The 17577-nt window shown below is 48.7% G+C and overlaps 1 protein-coding gene across 10 annotated transcripts in view; it reads left to right on the forward strand.

Moving 5' to 3' along the window:
* The window catches only part of CTBP2 (C-terminal binding protein 2), a 153870-nt gene that overhangs the window by 34304 nt on the left and 101989 nt on the right, over positions 1–17577 (forward strand). For 8 of the 10 annotated variants that reach the window (XM_073240158.1, XM_073240154.1, XM_073240156.1 and 5 more), the window contains one exon: positions 11967–12070. The exons of the other annotated variants lie outside the window; for them this stretch is intronic. The gene's annotated coding sequence lies outside the window, so the exon portion shown is untranslated. The remainder of the gene's footprint in view (positions 1–11966; positions 12071–17577) is intronic. 10 annotated transcript variants of the gene reach the window in all.

Genomic DNA, 17577 nt, shown 5'->3' on the forward strand with positions numbered 1-17577 from the left:
TAATACATGCTTGATTCAGCACGCACTGTTTGGAAGCACATATTTAAAAGGAAACTGCCATCCGCCGTTGAAGGTATGTGACATTTAAAAGATCTGTAGCAGGAGATAGGTTTGACAGCTTCAAATTATATTTGAAAGAGTTTTTCCTTTAAGAAAGAAAATGATTACTTCTATTTTAAATGTCATCACCAAGACATAAACATGTTTAATCAAATTATATATTTAATTTATGTAGAATGTAATTTTTACTCCCGTGGAAGTCAGTCGCTAGTTATTCCTTTAGCAGCTTTGAAGCTGGGTAGCGTTGGTGATTTGAAAGTGATTCTTTCAAGTAAATGGTTTGTAGAAATTGGAAAAATATTTTTATTAAAATATTTTTTATCTGTTACACTTGTACCTAATGGCACATTTTAGGGAGAGGGAGATATTTTCATTATTGTCTCTTGGAGACAGTAAGGATAAAGTCTTGTCGAGTGAATTGAGAAAAGTGTGACCCTGAAGACAATAAGGGCGGAAGCAGCAAAGACGCTCCTGTAATTTTCTTCTCTCCGCATTCTTTGAATCAGCAGGGAGTTACTGGCAGTGTTCGGAGTGCATGTGCCAGCTCTCCTTCAACGGGAGGGACCCTGGGATCTCGGAGGGCAGACACAGAAGGCCAGGGAGGATTTTTAGGTTGATTCAGTGTAGTTACATTTTGTTACAAAAGGCTGATGCGGAGTGTGAGGGCACCAGCAGGGCCCTCAGGCTGCTGGAAAAGCAGGAAGGTAGCTGTGGGTCAGCTCTGGCAGGTGTCTCCCCTGACCCTTGTCATCTGCTGGGGCACTCCAGCTCCAGAACTTTCCTTGAGCAAGCTGAGTCTTGGAAGGTGGCCAGCCCAGCGTACAACTGTGTGTGTCATCTGGGGACAGTCTTGGCCTGTTCCAGCGTGCTGCCTGTAGTTTCGATTTAGCCAGGCTGGGTCAGGGAGTCCTGGAGTTCCCTGCCACCGTGCGCAGCACAGACGAGCTCCTGGGGCTGGATTTCCCTCTCGTCCTCTCCAGGGTGCTCTGCCAGGAAAGGTGCCCTCTTTTAAGATATGACCTGGGGAGCCCTGGGTGTCTGGCAACAGCTGGCAGAGGGAAACCAGTCAGTTGGTCATGCCCGTTGCAGGAGAGAACTTTCCCAGCTCCCCAGACCTCAGGGTTCAGGAGCTGGGAGCTCTGGCTCTGAGCGGCAGGACGGGCTGCTGGGCCTCGGGAAGCCCGAGCAAGCTGACTGCAGCTCGGTGTGGGACTCGTCTCAACAGGGTCAGCTCCTTCTTGTAAACACTGATGCCCTAAAGAGTTGCCAGGTTTTTGGTCAACGTGAGCCAAACAAAAAAAATAGGGCGAGCATACTTAACGATTTTTGTAGTTAGACTTACATGGAGGTTATCATGTAATCCCAGGTAGTAAGAGAAGTGCTGCCCTTTACCTGGTCCCCGCCCCTGCCCCCAGTCTCCCCCGCCCTGTAGCCACTGGCAAGATGATAGAAACAACATGGCCAGGAAACTGATATTGATGCAATCCACGGATATTATTTGGATTTCCCCAGTGACACAGATTCTCTTGGGTGTGTATTTACTTCTGTGTGATTGTATTCAGTGTGGGTTCCATTCTGCACCACCACTGTCGAGATACAGAATGGTCTCACCACCCCAAGGATCTCCCCTGCTGCCCCTTTATGCCACATCCTCTTTGGGGGGCCAGGACCCTTTACACTCAGCATACATGGTTGTACAAAGGGCCGGCCAGCTTCCAAGACCAGCTTGCTCAGAGAAAGTTCTAGAGTTGGAATGTCTTGCCCCTGTCCAAGACCTGACAATCACTTAACTGTTCTCTATCTCTATAATTTTGTCACTTAAGAATGTTATATAAAAGGGATCAGATAATTATAGCCTTTTGGGATAGTTTTTTCACTCAGCACAATTCCCTTTGTGGTTTGTTCAAGTTGTTGCATGTATAACTAGTTTGTTCCTTTTATTGAGAAGGAGTATTTCATCCTAGAGATTGTTGACCGGGTCTTAGAGTGGAACCCCAGGTCAGAAGGAACCCGTCCTGGAGACCTGAGAGTAGAGGTGACCTTCCTTGCTCTTAAGGCTCCCAGGGACAGGGTGGCTCTGGCCTCTCCTTAGTGTGCCCCATTGCTGAGCAAATGTCCCCTGTGAATGTTCAGTGTCGCTTGTGCCACGTTGGCCTGCCTGGTTTTGGAAACCAGCAGAAGAGCCCCCTTCACCTTGTGAGTTTTGTTTATCTGTGTTGTGTGCTTTTGCACAGTGCCCGTTAACTGCAGTGTGTGAACAAACCACACTTGGGATAAAGGATCATTGAATTTTGATGTTCTGTTTATTAGCAGTCATGCCACGGCAATAGTAAATGTGTCAGTGTGATTTCTTTAGGAGGAAGTTCCAAGGCATCTAGGTGGCCCTGGCATGCTTCTGTGAGGCCTGCGCTATTACAAGTCCTGAGAATCTCATTTCCAAATGAAAATCCTGAGCGGTTCCTTCCAGAAGCCCATCTGCACAGGGTTTTGAATATATATATGTGTGTGCATTTACACATTCCCCATGTGAGTGAGGGCAGCATTTATGAATTATTGCCCTCATAAACGTCCATGCTAAAAGGTTGCCTATACTTTCAGAATTAATTAAATGCAACTGAGTAATTAGGCACGTGCAGGAGTTAGTTCAGGATTCCCAGTGTTATTTACCTGACGCATGTGAATCAATAGATAGTATTTAAATGCTCTTAGGGGCTCTGGTTCTTTTTCTTAAAGGCTGTGAGCCAGCTTGGCTGCTTTTGTGGGCAGTGCTGCCTCACCTGCTGGGGCCTAGGAGGTACCTGGTGCTTTGGGGGGGAGCTCACACAGCTGGAGGGCATGGAGAGGGAAGGAGGCTTGTCTGCATTCGGCTTTTCTCTCCTTGGCTTGGATTCCTCTGGGTAAGACAGTATAGCTTCTGTATCAGGGACCATTGCAACTGGGTGGTCTGTGTGCAGGCCGGACGGAAGGCGCTGTGCGGTTTTGGGTACCAGTTTGGGGTTGGGAGTGGAAACAACTGAGTCAAGACAGATTTTTTGCTTTTGTCTGAGATGGGCTGGGTGACCTGGTTCCTGGTTTCTCCATTCCTGGGTGGGATTCTCTCAAGTCTCATCTGGCTCTTGAGTTATTCTTAAAAAACGAAACTTACTTGCCCCTGCAGGAAATATGTTTTGGACCCGTGAATTTACCTTCTACTAGACCTTCGGGGGCTTCCTTCACATTTGTGTTTGCAGCCTTTCTTTGTGTGCTGTTCTCATGTCACACCTAGCCTTGTAAATGGATTTTAAAAAGTAAAGTCATTCCTCTATCGCAGGTGCAGCAGCTGCTCTATTTGATGGCAGTGATGTACTTCATTTTAAACTTAAATCTTCCCTGAACTTGAAGGTCAGGTTTGAATAAGTTTGGTCTGAAATAAAACGGAACCTAATTTCCCTTAGGCCTTTTTTCTTTCCAGCACTCTGATTCTTGAATTCACCTAGTTGTCTTAGTCAAGAAAGCATTTGTTAAACGACAGTCACCTGGGTGCTTCCAGAGTGGAGGGAGCCCACTGTCATCCCTGCTGTGGGCCCGTGAAGGAGGCACTGGTGGCCACATCCTGGGCTCCTGGGTGAGGAAAGGAGAGACTGAGGACCAGGCAGCTTCTCTAGGGCCACGCGGCCTCATTCAGTGCTCCTAACTACTGAGTGGTGTCCGAGTTCTCCAAGGTAAATACTGGACAGCCGTGCTTCGTGGTGCTGACCCGCTGGACAGTCGCACAACAGGCAGAGAGCGGTGATTGCCTTCCACAGTGAAAAGCGGGGGGTGAGCGAGCGAGACTGAGGGGCTGTCACCCGGCCCTAACCCCACGGCCCCGCTCAGTACTCTGTATGCAGCTTATTGGTCAGTAGTGTTGATACTGAAAGCTGATCCCCTCCTTGTAAGTGATTTTTCAGGCTTGTGGATTAAGCCGTTTGATGCCCAAGTCATTCTGCTTTTTTTTTGGTGCTGCTCCTCGCTCAGTCTGCTGCAAGTCTAATCTGTGGCCAGGAACCCGGCTGGAGCCTGCTGAGCGTCCCCCCCCACCTGCAGGGCCGCCCTCCCCCAGAGGGTGGGTTCTGAGCTCTCCACTGGGGAGGAGGGATTCCCACGGCGGTGCCACCTGTCTCCCTCCCCGGATTCTCCCAGGCTGATAGGCCTGGATTCAGTGACACATCAGAATCCCCGAGAGGGCCACCCTCTCCTAGATTGAACTTGGGTGAGGATGTGGGGGTGGGTGGTGCCTGTGGAACCAGCTTGGAGCGTGGCTCTGACTTGAGGACTTGCCCCCTCGGTGGGGCTGGCTTGTGGTGTTGCTGGGGTGGGAGGGAACCAATGCGCAGGAGTCGAGGATGAGGCGCTTGGTAGCATCGCACAGTCTCTGCTTCCAGGCTCAGCTGCCTCCCTACTGACTTAGGAGCCCCACAGCGTTTTCCAGATTGTGGGAAATCCTCTCTTTGAAGAAAATGTAGAAATAAAGGACAGTAGGGAGAAACTTACAAATGATTTTTATGAACTGAAAGACCTGTATTTTAAAAGTCAGCTTTAATGTTAGCATGGGGAAGTAACACGGATGTGATTTCTGTCCCTGTGTATGTATATTATTCCTATGTCATTAAAATATTTTTGAATTTTTAAAAAATACGTGATCTGAGACATAGGTTTATAATGTTTGATACATAGGTGTAACATAATACTGTGTATTACGGGAGATAGTTTCCCAGTTATACCCTCTTTTTTTTTTTTTTTTTTTTTTTGGAGGGGGAGGCTCTGAGATGGTTTCTATTTTGGAGAGAAAACCCAGGCCAGAGCATTCTTTCAAGGTGCTGAGGTCGGTTAGCTGGGCCCTATTGTCTGGTGAGCTCTCTCTCCTTCCACTCCTGGGAGTTTCTGGGCCATCTCTCAGAGGAGTGTGCACCTCGGCCAGTAGCTTTCCTGTTCAGTTGCTCTGTGGAACCATAAAAAGCCACTGGTGACATGTCCCCAAGTGCCCCTGATTTGCAGTATGGACTTACATCTGTTCCATTGCTGGAAATGGGCCCTGGTAAGTTCAGCAGAGACCTCAGTGGCCAGGCTTCCTGATGAGCTGGGGTGATTTTAGGGGCCGCCTGTCGAGGATTCCTCTATTCCTGGTTTTTCAGAGTTAACAAGCTGCTTCATGGCTTGTATGAGTTTCGTACAGACAGTGGGGGTACAGCCAGGCTTCTGTGAGCCGAGGGTCAGACTGCTCCCACCAGCCGCCTTCCCTTCCAAGGCCAGCTGGGCAGCTCAGGGTGTGGGAACACAGCTCCCCTCCACAGAAATGACGTCACTGTATGTGTGGGTCACTGCTCATGGATCCCCCTCCTGCCTAACCTCTTTTCAAAGTCTGGCCTGTGCCAGGCCTGATCAGCAGCACCCATTTAATGATTTGCTTTCTGGTTTCATTTTTCCAGTTTCCAAGCCCCCGCCTCCAATCTGGCATCCTCCTGTCCTTGTTATTTCTCCATCAGTAGAGCCACTTAGGATAGAGCATTTGTCCAGGGGATTGGATGCTACAATGCTAAGCTGCTCCTGGTCACCTAGCCTGTCTTGTCTGCTGGCTCTGTAAGGTACAAAAGTAAAAACGCTGAGAGTAGAGAAATGGGTAAATAAATAGACTACAGTTGAGATAACACTGAGAAAGTATCCTATTTTGTTTTCCTTAAAAAAATGGCAGAGTTCCAAGACTTTCCTTATGATTTTCCACTGGTTGTCCTTATATTTGAAGACAAGAGTTTTAATGTCTTGGCTATTGGACCTTTTTACATTCTTAAAACTTAAAACGAGCTGAACATACTTAATATTACAAAATTTCCATAAACATTCTTTCTGCAAAGACTGTGTATGTAATGTTTCTGCCTGGAGGGCAGTTTTTCTTATTGAAGTTGAAACTCTTGGACATCGAGGTATTGTAATGAAGTGTTGATTTGACCCTAAGTGTTTCAAAGCCAACGTGGGCTATACAGGGACATGGAAAAAATTAGCTTTCAGGGTTCTTTTCCACCCCCCTGAATAAAAGATAATCGTTTCAAAGCTAATTACTATGGTTTATTTATTATTAGGCAGCAGTGAGTGGAACTGAATCCTGGGAAGGAATAACCTGGCTCCGCTAAGGTCACATCATGTTAATTCTGTCCTGCGCAGTGTGCATAGAACAGTTTGCTCTTTGGTGAATGTTGTTTCCTTGGTTTTTCCCATGTGACAGCCAAACCAGAATTCCACACTACGTCATGCCTGATGGGCTAGGCCTTTCTGGGGGTGAGTTAATAATTAAAGGCAGGGCCGGCACATTGTACACATGGGGGAGGGAGTGGGGGCACCGTCCAGGTGACTTGGGCTTGTGCCGTCACTGTCGGCCTGCCATCCTGGTGAGAGGGCAGATCCACATGTGTGGCCTGGTGTGCCGAGTATGGGGGCAGAGGGTAGGGGGGCTGCCTCCCAGCAGCGGTTGCGCCCACGACCCATGTTGCTCAGAGATGTCCCCGTGGCTCCCCAGGCATGCAGGTCCCTGCCCAGTCTGACGGGGAGCCATGAGGCCATCTGTTTCCGTGGTGGGTCGTTTGCCTAGCACACCTCACCTCTGCCCTGAGGAGAGAGGGCCCGACCCGCGGAGGGTGTTCAGGGCATGAAAGGACATTGTCGGTGTGAGGCCTGCTGAGGCGGCCAGGGTGGGAACCAGCAGCTGGAGGGAGGGGGCCTCGGAGGCCGCCCCTGTCATGCTGGAGCAGGTGCCCACAGCGGCCCAAGAGAGGCGCTCCTGGTGCTGCTGTATGTAGCCTCAAATTAACACCCTCTGGCTCTGTTTGTGTCTGTCCATCGGGCCAAAGGAACTTCACCCTCATACAAGCTGGTCAGTTTTAGGGGGTGGGCATTTGGCTTCTCTGAACATCTGGTTCTGCATCTGCCTGAGGCTTTTCCTCACTGGTCACCCTTGAGATGTTTTGAGGACCTGCTGTGGGTACCTGGGAAAGCCACGGGCGCCCACCTGCTGTCACATTCTGGCTCTCTTGGTCCCTTCACTGAGGATCACCCCCCTCTTGCACAGACTAACACCCCAAAACAGTGCCTTGGGGCTGTTGTGTGTGGCCAAGGAGATGAACAGATTGAAAAAGGGCTTGTGTGGGCTAGGCCTGCAGACCTTCAGGTCCCGATGGGCTCCCCGTGAGCTCAGTCCGAGGCCCACGGGGTGGCAGGGTGAGCCTGTCTCGAGCTGTGGCCCAGGTTCCACCTCTGTGGGTCCCTCCTACAGCAGCCCCGCCGGCAGCTCACTCCTGAGGGGTGGGTGGCCTGCAGCTGTGGACAGGTAAGCATTTCCTGGAGCAGCAGGGCACTGTGCTAGCATGACTCAGTGTGAATTTGGTAACAGTGGGCACCGTGTGTGCCTCAAGGGCATTTTTATAAGAGAGAGGCTGGGATTCTGGATGGTCCCCTTGCTCCCTTCTGTGCACAGCCTTGCCACAGGACTCAGCAAGGCCAGAGTGAGGCCACCCTCCTGGGAGAACATGTAAGGCTCCTTAGTGACCTGGATAGGTGCCAAATATGAATGAACCATTTATCTCATGATTTGGGCAGAGATGGGCTTGGTTCTTAGAAGATGCTGATGATGACAGCTTTGTGGCGTTGTGTGCCAAGTCTGATGATGACTAGCATTTTTTGAGCCCTGGGCCTCGCTTCTTACGTCTTTGAAAGGACCTCTCACCTGTGAAGCACATGCGTCCCCTCCGTCTCAGAAGGGTGGGGTTCCAGGAAGGTAGTTGGTCCTCCTGACCTGCGGCACCCGGGATTTCTCTGTGTGTGTGGTCCCTTTAGCCCCTTGCTCTCTTGCGTGTCCCCTCCTGGTGATTGTTCATTGCAGTAAATTCATAATTACCAAAGGATTTTCTGTTTTCCAATTGCTGGTTTTCTGTTTAAGAAATAAATGTTAATGGGCCCTGGATCTGAGATGAACACAGTGGCCCTTCTTCAGATAAGGCTGGTACTCTCCTGGGCTTCTGGGTGCCCTGTGCCTCCTGCTTCTGTCTGAAATTGGCCACTTGAGGACCTCTCTCCCTCCTAAGAAGTGCCCATGCTGAGCCACACTTCTGCTCACTGGCCAGCCTGGAAAAGAGGAGGCAAAGAGGTGCTTCGCCTGGAAGCAGTGGGTGAAGCTGCGCTGCCTCCCCTCCCCCGCGCCCCGCCCCTGGCACAGCACACAGGCATCTTAAAGCCTAGATGACCCAAATGTGAGTCAGTCAAAGCAAAGAATCCAGGTGGGGCTCAGGCGGGCCCCGGGTGCTAACAAGAGGTGGCACATCAAAGCCTTAGACACAAGAAGCAGCATTAGAAATAATTCATGCCCAATAAGTGCAAGTAAGCGGGCACTTTGCTACATAAGTGAAGCCTTCAGCAGTGGGGTGGGTGCTGGGGGCGCCCAGGCTGAGCCACCCCTCTGCCCTCCCCTCGCTCTGTAGTTGGATGGTGGAGGACACTGAGGGCCACGCAGAGCCCAGGAACTGCTGGGAGGGAGGCAGCTGCAGTTCCAGGGAGGGCAGGGCTGGTCTTCCCGGATGAGTCAGGGCAGAGTCTCTCAGGCCCCTAGCTGATTTTCCAGGGTGCTCATTGCATTCAATTTCAGAGAAGTAGACCGTTAACTAAAGTTGACCCTTGAACAGCACAGGCTTGAACTGCACAGGTACACCTTATATGCAGATTTCTTCTGATAAATATATTGGGAAAATTTTTCAGAGATTTGCAACAATTTGAAAAAACATGTTTTTCAGCTTACTTTTTTGTAAAAGTACATTATATAATACATATGACACAAAATATGTGTTAATCACCAATGTTATCAGTAAGATTTTCTGGTCAACAGCAGGCTATTAGTAGCTAAGTTTTTGCGGGGCGGGGAGTCAGAAGTTATCTGTGGATTTTCTAGCTGGGGGTTTGGCCCCCCTAACCCCTGTGTTGTTGAGAGGTCAGCTGTTCGTATCTAAAATGTAATTTTCATATGCCTGACATTAGTATAAGAAGAAACTAAAAGTCCAGGTGGAGCGGATCTTTCTAAGCAGTGTCCTGGGTCCTGATCGATAGTTTGCTGTATGTAGAAAGCCCCAGGACCCAGGCCTGGCTCCGACTGACTCCTCCAGCTCAGGGTGCTGCTGTTCTTCCAGCGTGTGCACGTGCCCACCCCTCATTCTCATCAGCTGCATGGGGAACACATTTGCCAAACGATGTGTAATAGATTTACCCAGGTTGATGGTACTGGCCAAAAATAGGAGCCCTTGTCCTGAGTCAGAAGCAGCCGAGGCCTGAAGCTGACTGGCATTTGCTCATCGCAGCCGAGTTACCAGCAGAAGGGCCCGCTTGGGTTCCTGCCGTAGCTGGTTTAGGAGCAGTGGTGATTCCAACCCACCAAGTCATTTCTCTGTCTTGCTGTTTGCTCGTGGAAGTTCTTAGAGAAATCCTGCCAGAAAAATTTCCCCAGGCAAATCTGCCGGGCAGACTCCACATTGTACAGTCAGCAAGTATCCATTGAAACAAGCAGGTTTTGAATTTTGAGCCTTTCAGTAGCTCTAGTCGTTTTTAATACTTCTTTATACCATCAAGTAACAATGGGCACTTGCTTTAAAGATTCTTTAAATCTTTAAAGGTTGGACAGTCTTCTAAGCCTTTTAATGGTCATCTGCTAAGTGAGCCGGTGCTGTGGGCTTCGGCGGGCTTCGGGCTCTCCTGAATTTGCGGCTTGAAGTTCCATGACGCGCCACCTCCTCTGTGAAGCCTTGTACAAGGCAGAGTTGTGTGACCCCTGTTTAATCAATTGTACTGTGAAGTGTCTCAAAGTAAGAATCTGTACCCACCACTTAGAATAAATAGATGTGAACATGTTATTCTACATTTTCAGATTATGTTTAAAAGAGGTAATGATGCAGACCTTTCTGCATCTTACTTCCTCCATTCCTTTGCCATCCCTCCCTCCTTTCCACAATGTGCCACTTAGTAGAAGTATATAATTTCCTTACATTTTTGGAAATTCATTGTTTATATATGTATCCATAAACATTTCAGTGTCTACTGTCTAAAGCACTGGGAATAGGAAAAAGGAAGCCTGTGGCATATACTAGGACAAACAAAACTAGGTGGGGAAAATAAATTCTGCTATACAGTTAGTTAAATATGTGATTTCCTGCTATGTTCCAGACATGGAGAAACCCAGAGATGAAATAAAATTTGATCAGGGCATTTAACATTAAGAGACTTGAAGATGGTCAGGGAAGGTACTATAGAAGATACCTATAAAATGGGTTTTGAAGGGTGGATAGGAGTTTGCTAGGCAAGCTCTTGCCACCTCAAAAGGATGGTTCCTTGGCTATAGTAGATGCTTAGTTAACATGAAACTGCATTATGTCATTACAAGCTTGTGACTACAGAGAAACCCGTGCCCATCCCTCCCTTCCCAGCACTTAGAATGGCGCTCTTGTCCCTTACCCTGTGCCCACCCCTGCCCCCTACCCAAATTGGAAAGTATGGGGCATAAGATGGTGTGGGGCACAGTAGGGGGTGGATTACTTCTGAGGTTTCGCATGACCTCATTGTAGAGGCCTCCTTCTGAGTAGTTCCTCAGCCCATTCTGGGTAGTAGTCATGATGGTTGCTGTCTAATATCAGGGCCCTCAAATGCCCTGCATTGTTACCTTACACAGACAGGACTCGGGAGTGTGGCTTTCTTTTGAATTGGGGGTGGACGGGCCTGGGAGGTCCTGACTGACAAGGTATGTCGCAGGACTGGATCCCAAGAGAGTAAGAAGAGACACTGAATTAGGAAACCCTAGCTTCCTAAAATTTGAATGGTTTGAAAAGTAGAGTATAGCTGGGAAGCTGGTTACAGTAATTTTGTACACTTTATTTTTTAATATTAATCAGCCATTTGAATCCTGATGGTAAGATGGGCATGGAAATGGTGAGGGTTGGTTGTAGCAGTTCATTTTCGGGAAGCATACCTCTCCTTTCTCGCGGGCCTCGAGAAAGAACTACCTTAAACGTGGCCACTCCAGTTGCACAGCAACTCCAGTGTTGCAATTCTATCTGTTCTTCATGGGAAAGCCACAGAAAAGACACCTGGACGTACTCACCCAAGTGTTTGCCTTTTCTGTCAGCCACAGAAGCAGGAACTTGCCTGCCTGCTCCTCTTACAGCTCTGTGTGTACAGGAAGGGGTTCAGAAAATGTGATGGCACCATATATTTCCTCTTCATTCCATCCATGTACAGTAAAATAAATGTGAGTGCTGTTTAATGCATCACCTCATTTCATATTGCATTTGCCAAGAAAGTGCAATTTTATTGAACATTAGGATTGCATTCTTAACTGAGTAATCAATTTCAGTAGTAAGTTAAAATGCCTTCTATTAATGGACAACTGCAACCGTTAATCAGAGTTACAGTGGATTAACAGTTGTCAGCATTTATGCTAATAGCACTTATAAACCATGGGCTTATGAATTGCACTTTGTACTCCATATTTCTCAAACAGTTGGTAATACCTTTTGCTTGAAGGTATTGATTGTTTTGTCCCTTTGCTACTTGGAGAGATGTAAAGAAAGTTAAGTGACATTTTCACAGTGATGACACAGTATCATCTTCTAGCTTTGCACACTTGGCTTTGTGTCAGAGTAGATGGAAAGGGTTCATTTGTTCTGGTGCTCTACTGTTTAATTTGATCTGGTGTGTGACTAAAGCAAGACAAATAGTATTTTTAATGAAACCATTTAATAACCTCTGGTAGCTTAGAATTGAAGGCATTGGAAAAATGCAATTAAAGAATGGCTAGATGTAAACAACCAAAGGGAAAAAAAAAGTCACTGCTTCAGCCTCACTGACCCAATTCATTTTGCTTTCAGGGTTTCATCGCCTTAAATGGTTTTGAACCAATGAAACTGGATTCCCTTAAAAAGACGGACAGCCTGTCGTGGGAACTATAGAGTTTGTGGACAGATTTATATCGGTGAGTTATAGCAAAATATCTCCAGGTAAAAGTTCAGGTTTTCTAAAACCCCTTGGGAATGTGTTTTCAATTCCTTGAAGGCTGTGGATTGCAGACCACCCCTGGATGTTTCACTGGGATGTCTAATAGCAGAATCACGTTGATTGTCTTTCAGTTAATTGCATCTGGTATTTTCATTTATCAAAAGCAAAATACGTGTAATTAACTCTGAAGCAATATAGTTCAGTGTAAAGCGGTTGTTGCTTCCCTCGCTGCTACTATAGAGATAAGTCAATGGAAATTATACTGCTGAGAAACTCAAGTCAGAGTGGAAGTCGTGTTAGGACTTCTTGACGTATTAATTACAAAGAATAAAAATGAATTAGGGAAATGGTCTCACATCACCCCAAGGGGCTCTCCTAAAACGGTAGATGGGCGTCTTTAGAAAGAAAGCAGCTTGCTGATGATGGCACATCTTTAATGAGCTTAGATTTTTAGTTGCCAGCCTCTAGGAGGTCTTGAACATGTAACGATTTTCTCTGGTGACATTGATTGGGAATGTGGGCGTGCGCTGAGGAGAGCAGTCCATCCTGTCTGTACTTGTTTGGAGTGTGGTTGAGAAAACATTGATTGGTACAGTTCAGTCTTCCCCACAGCAAGGTTTGGAGGTTTTGAGTCTAGTTTCAGTATGTCACTAGCCATTTCCCACAGAACGTGGATCTTACTCAAAGTCTCAAAATGGCAACTTCTCAAAAGTGATTGATTGTTTTTTTTTTGTTAAGTCCTGCTGAAAAAAATGTTTTCTCCTCAAGCTAACAACATCATTTCAAAGCAAGAAAAAGAGTGTGTGAGCATATTTTCTCAGTGTTCTTTTCTGTCAAACCCCTAGGCTTGTTCCCTGAGGTGTTGAATAGGACAGAGAAAGGTTAAGTTCACCACTGCAGACTTGGTTGGGCCTACCTTCCCTTGGAATTGTGGTCAGTTTAGAAGTCTAAACCTCTGCGAGCACCCATCGTGGCTGCCTGCGAGGCCAAGCTGAACCGCAGCCTGAACCTAACCAGAAGAGTGGTTGGGGCCCAAGGACACTGAGCGTCTCCCTCCCCTGCCCACAGAGTAGGATCGGCTGGGGACACTGATGCAGCTGCCTGCGACCTAGGTCTGCCGAGCCTGCTCACCAGCCGGTCACCTCCTGTCGGCATTTGGAAGCCTTATTTGTGAAGTGAGTAGTTGTCCTGGGATGGTCCTCAAGATAAGACTTAATTTAATGTAGAGGTCCTGAAACCTTTCCCAGGGGTGATTTGCAGGGCCTTGCCCAGCCGGAGGCCACAGCAGCGTGCAGTTAACAGAGGGCTTCGTACCAGAGCAGACCGTGTAATCTTGGAACAGTTCCAGGAATCTTAGCGTTGGGGAGGATGAGAGACTAGAGACGTCACTGAACCTTCTTTGTGGCGGAAATAGGGGTATTTATTAGTAAGTCATGCTGGCCACTCAGCCATATACATTCAATTTTGCCTTTGAGGGCCCACATTTATTTATTTTCTGACTCTCACCCTTTCTTCTTCTGAAAGAAATCCTTTTTTAGACCTTGTGTGCCAAAATCCTCCCGGGATTCACAGGCAGACACACTGTACAAATCTTTGTGGGTCTGGGGTGTTAGTTCCAGTACTGGGTTCTTGGCTGAAGAGGTCAGCGGGTCACAGTGAGGGAATCTGTGAGACCGCCGTGGGTGTCCAGGTCTGTATCCAAGCCCCCCACCCCCGAAAGGTGCCTAAGGCCCGCCTGCTGTTTGGAGGAGCATGTCAGCCAAATAGTGACACCTGGTACCTGTTTACAGATGCTGGGAGTGGGGTTGGAACACTATTCTTCTAAAGATAGAACATGGAAACTCATAGTAGAAGGATGAAAAGGACTTTTTAAATATCAAAAATGGTTGAATAACAGCATTTTTCATATGACTCAACCTAATAACTGAACCACTGCAGGATGCTGTTCATTGGTAGTCCCGCTCTCAGGAACATTAGCATTGCATAAATGCATCCCGTATTAGGACAAAGTTGCAGCACAATTCCCGATACCAGATTTTCCTGAGCACCAAGTGTGCTCAGACTCTTGGTCTTGTATGGTGGTTCTCCACATGTACAAGTTTTTGGCATAATTTTGGGTAATAGTTATTGATAGCACTCTGGAAGAGCTTGAGAGGTTCAGCACCACCCTGGACATGGCCATAATGGGAGCATGGCTATTGTGCCCAGAGGATGCCACACTTGTCACCACTGCACCTGTACTGTCTGGCCCTGCTGGCCTGGCTGACCCCAGCACTGGGCACCCTGCCTGCCATGGTGTTAATCTTTGCTCAGACCAACCTCCTGTGACTCACAAGGCAGAGTTCTCGAGGGTCCCATGAAGCATGTGTTGGGCCTTGGACCTCTTCTCTATGGCTTGTCCCTATGCCCGGTAAGAGGTACCCCACTTTATGGGCAGCCACCCACCCAGCTCACCTTCAGTTGATACATAACAACACAAGAGAGGCATCTTGAATTGCTGCCCAAGGAAGGACCCACGTGTTGATTTCAACCTGATTGCTCACTTGCTGTGAAGTCTCTGGTCTAGACAAACCTTGACGTGGGCAGAGGCCAAGTGGATGAAAACCACAGACCTCACGGAGAGTCACAGCCTGGGAACGGCAAGCTGGTGCGGCTCCAGAACCATTTCCACATCATGCTTGTCCTCTCTGTATTTTGAGGATGCCCTCGTTTAAAAACATATGCCTGTTATTCCAGACTTCATATTCTGTGCCCCCCCCTTTTTTTTAAGAAAAATAGCTTCAAATCAAACATTTCAGTTTTCTTCCCCCCACAGAGACCCATTTTGTTATTACTAATGATAAAAGACACAGTAAACTTCTATCTGTTGTATATCGTTCTGCTTTTACCATCCGTTCTCTGTGTTGTTCCTTATTAAAATGAAAACCCAATATGCCCACTGGTTTGTTGACTTCTCCTGAAACCAGGGTTAGCTCTCCATCAGTTCAGATAGATCGTTGTTTTTCTTGTACTGTTTACTATTAAGCAATAGTATTTGCAGCAGCACCCAGTTACCTGGCAATTTTAACAGAAGTGTCAGGGAGAAATAAGCACTTTTTGTTAAATGTCTACAAGTAAGTGAAGCTGCAACTCAAAGCCCCTAGCTTTTATGCTGTAAAATGATGGTGGCGTGTACAGTGGCTTGCTCCCAGAGAAACGTGTGCATCGCTGTGTGGTGGATCGGGTGCTGATCAGAGGCTGACCGACCTCACGAGAGAAAGGAGGCGAGGCCCCCAGGCAGGCCTCTGGCCAGGGTTGTCATGCTCGTCCTCTTTGTATTTTTGAGGATGCCCTCATTTAAAAACATGGACAAACAGCCATGCCGACCTGAAGCATGGTTTTAGTGTGCCGGTGGGGCTCGGCAAGGTCCTCCCCAGGCCCCCTTCCTAGCTCTGCTCGGTTCCTGCCAAGAGAGACGACATCCCTGAAACCCGGAAGGGAGGATGTTGCCCTGCCCTAGCAGTAAACAGCTACGCTTTGGAGTGGGTCTGGCTGTGGGTGGCCGAGGGGCAGCGGAGGAGCCTGGCCTTGGCCCTGCTGCTCCCAGCATGTGGCCTCCAAAAGCCTTCAGCCTGCCGTGGGGACTTGGGATCCTGCTCCAGGCTTGAGGCCAGAGGCACAACTGGCAGTGTTGGAAACACAAACCAGAGGACCCGCAGCGCCTCTCACCCCCAGAGGAGCTCTAGATGGGAGACGGCCAGGGGACCAAGAGGGGGCCTGGGGAAGATGTGGGTGGGGCTTCAGCCGCCCTCAGGAGAGGGGAGAAGAGGTCCCCATGGAGGGGCCCCAGCGGGAGCTCTGGGCTCTGGGTTCTGTGTGGCTTTTATTCCTGAGCCACGGATGCCGGCTTCCGTGGGGGACCGTTCTCTGGAGGTGTTGATTCAGCCTTGTCCCTCTCCTAAGAATCTCAAGTCCCAGCCCAGCCCCTGGGGGGGCCGAGTGGCCATCTGCGCCATCCCCTTGTTCCTGCTCTTAGGGTCTGTCTTGTCCACAGCCCAAGGGGCCAAGCCCATTCCCTCCCTCCTCGGCCCCTGACTCCTGGTGGTTTCGTTTTCCGCTGTTAGTGCTGTTCCCCACCTCCCACCCCTCAAGACTGCTGGTTCTAATCAAAGGCAGTTTTTACCAGCCAAGGAGGCGTGGAACAAAACAGAGGGTCTTAATTTTCACTCTGTCATCCATGTGTTCGGAATAAGCAAGACTGCCTGTACTTCCTGTGGTTCCTGGCTGGGGTGGCTCTACGCCGAACTGTGCTCCCGAGGAGAGCCCTTTATGGGGGGATGGCCCGGGGCCTGCCGCCCCCTGGCCAGAGCGGAAGGGGTGTCACTGGGCTCCCTATCCAGGAGATGAACTGGGGAACCAGTGCATAGTCCTTCTGACCTTGGCTAAGATCCCATTTTATTCGTGGGGAACTTGATGGTCCAATCCTGTTTGTGGGCGAGTAGACATGGGGCTCAGGCACCGACAGTGTAGCCCCCCCTCCCCGCAGACTGAGGTTTCCCCCCGTCCCCTGCTGAAAACACTGCAGTAGTGTGATGTGTGGCCAGTGTGGCAGGATCCCTTTGTAGCTGGTGGTGACTCCTGAGGTGCTTAGCCATCTGGGAAGTCCCCAGGGGTATGATGGAGTCAGTCCTGGCCCCAGGCACTTGGTCCATGTGAAGTGGGGGCTGACCGTGGGCTGCTGCTTGTCCCCAAGGGTGCGGCTCTATGCAGGACCCGTGTGCAAGAAAGCCCCTGTAAGGCCAGCTGTGGTGGGGAGCTGAACAGGCCCGGCAGTGATTTGCCCCTGGCCTTACTGGGCAGAGGGGCAGCAGTCTGGTTACAGGACAAGCGGAGGCCAGTGTCAGTAGACTGATCCTCATTGTTTCCTGGAGGCCTGGAGCACGCGTGTGTTACAGGGAGGAAGAATGGGGAGGGGTGTGTGGAGGTGATGGCTGGCAACAGGGTAAGGGCTGTGCCTGATGAAAGAAATGATGCTTTATGTTTCCTGTAAGTTTCAGATTAACGATGTGTGTGTTATGTGTGAATGGGTATGAATGAGTTTTCTCCTATAAAAATGTTTGGTTCTCTAATCAAGCATTCTGGGTGTGATGAGTGAAAGAGGAAAAGGTTATTTCTTTATATAAACATTTTTGTTTAGCATTTACGTGTTACCACTGCCACCACCACTCCTTGCAGAATGCAATAGAGCAATCGCCTTGTTTTAACATGGCCTTAGTGTTAGGCCGTCTCAGCTGTACTTCCGTTTGGGTTTTTATGGAGGGACATAAACCACCTCCCCAGGTTCAAGTGTAACCTGGCATTACTTTCCAGCTTAGCTGCTCCCTTAGCTCCAAATGCTAAAGAAATACTCTGCAGGTTAAGAAAGAGCCCATGTGACCCTGAAAGAACAAAATGGGTACTTTGAGAGGTTTTTATCATCTTATTTCTGGATCAAGATTTAATTAA

Source organism: Manis javanica, chromosome 7 (genome assembly GCF_040802235.1).
Source record: "Manis javanica isolate MJ-LG chromosome 7, MJ_LKY, whole genome shotgun sequence".
In the NCBI taxonomy this organism is placed as follows: Eukaryota; Metazoa; Chordata; class Mammalia; order Pholidota; family Manidae; genus Manis; species Manis javanica.